This window comes from Drosophila kikkawai, chromosome 2L (assembly GCF_030179895.1).
Source record: "Drosophila kikkawai strain 14028-0561.14 chromosome 2L, DkikHiC1v2, whole genome shotgun sequence".
Lineage (NCBI taxonomy): Eukaryota > Metazoa > Arthropoda > Insecta > Diptera > Drosophilidae > Drosophila > Drosophila kikkawai.
This window is the reverse complement of record NC_091728.1, coordinates 32,334,500-32,336,053: the sequence shown is the minus strand read 5'-3', so window position 1 is coordinate 32,336,053 and position 1,554 is coordinate 32,334,500. Positions and strand designations below refer to the sequence as shown.

The 1,554-nt window shown below is 42.3% G+C and overlaps 1 long non-coding RNA gene across 1 annotated transcript; it reads left to right on the top strand.

The window, feature by feature from the left end:
* Positions 1 to 530, top strand: LOC138927924 (uncharacterized). Its single transcript, XR_011444382.1, has 3 exons — positions 1 to 198; positions 258 to 374; positions 434 to 530. It is a non-coding gene; the product is annotated as an uncharacterized lncRNA (long non-coding RNA).
* Positions 531 to 1,554: the final 1,024 nt, after the last annotated feature.

Sequence of the window (1,554 nt, the reverse complement as noted above, 5' to 3'; positions counted from 1 at the left end):
AATCGGGACCAGCGGTGGAAATATTCTCAGCTATTGCCGGCCTGTCTTTGTCCCCGATTTTAATTAACTTATTGGGCACTTTCGAATGGTTTAGTAAAACAAATGGTGCATCTGAGCCTTGGGAATTTGTAGCATTTGAGGCAAGCTTAGTGTCCTCTTCTTCGGAATTTTTCAAGAATAATTGCAACAGAAAAGGTGGTGAGTTGAACTGTGTAAATTATGCGGATTTGAGGTTAAATTAACCACTCTGCCTATAGACCCAGATCATATACATAACTCCAGAACGCACCAACCGATTTCCATGGTTTTGCAAAAAAAAAAAGGTATTCGCTTCCTAACATTTCAATTGAAAACCAGCATTTGTCTTTAAGCTGGTAAGTTGAACTGTAAAAATATTATGGATTTGAGGTTAAATTAACCACTTGGCCTATAGTTCAAAATGCCTAGAGCACGACGTTTGAACATCGGTCTCCGCATAAGGCATGCATGCCAGCAACAAGTGTGTTCACAGAATTTAAGCGAGGAGAGACGAAATGTAGTAAGGGAAAATGCCCGATTGAGACAACGCATGAGCACACGAAGATCAACTGGTGTGCAGCATCAAGAGGATCCCAACCAGCGTGGCAGGCTCCTAACAGCAACATCGACCTCAGGCCAAATGTCAAGAATCCTGAGATAGAGTGCTAGAAAAGATTCGTTATCCAAAGGTGTCGCGGGTGAGACCGTGACCCTGGTGTTGCCCATATCCGTTTTGTCCACTGGAGGGTCCCAACAGTTGTGCTCTCAGAGCCCCAGTTCCCTACCAGGGTGTCAGGCCCGGACTACCGGCCGAAATTGGTAAGGCGGATAATCAGCCTGCCTTGAAAAAACCCCTTATGGCAATACCACCAACGAGACAGTTTCATCTTTCAAAATATATGTTCCTGAGGAATTCTTTGACAAACTATGCTCTGTCCAAAGCTGACCAAAGCATGTGATTGTCAATGAATTCGAAGCAAAGAAAGAGAAAAAAAAGGACAGTTGGAATTACTCTTCCTAGGCCCGATTTGACCAATGCGCCTTCTACGTCTTCCAATTGAGTCACAAAAAACTAACAAACTTCCTTGGTATCTCCTATCAAAATGCTAGACTTTCGCAGTAAGCTTCCTAAATTGTACTATAATAGTGTCACATTTGCTTCCCAAGTGTTGTGTTTACAGAAACCTGGTTAAAGCCGGAGATTCTGAGCTCCGAAGTTTTTAAAGCTCTGTTCACAGTATACCGGCTAGATCGGACTATATTCCTCCATTGTCGGAACTTCCTATTTATTGAAACTATATTTCCGCTATTCAGTTGGTCTCTAAAAGAATTTCGGGTAGGGACCACTTAATTAGTAGTTCTTGGTGATTTTAGCATCCCAGGGGCTATTTGGTCCCTAGATAATACCATTAACCACAACACATCACAAAAAATATGGTTTACCAAAGAGCACCTCAATTAAACGGATAGTTTGCCGAAGGTGGCGTAACGGAGTTCGCCGGGCTTACTAGTTAGATATATATATTAAATAAACAC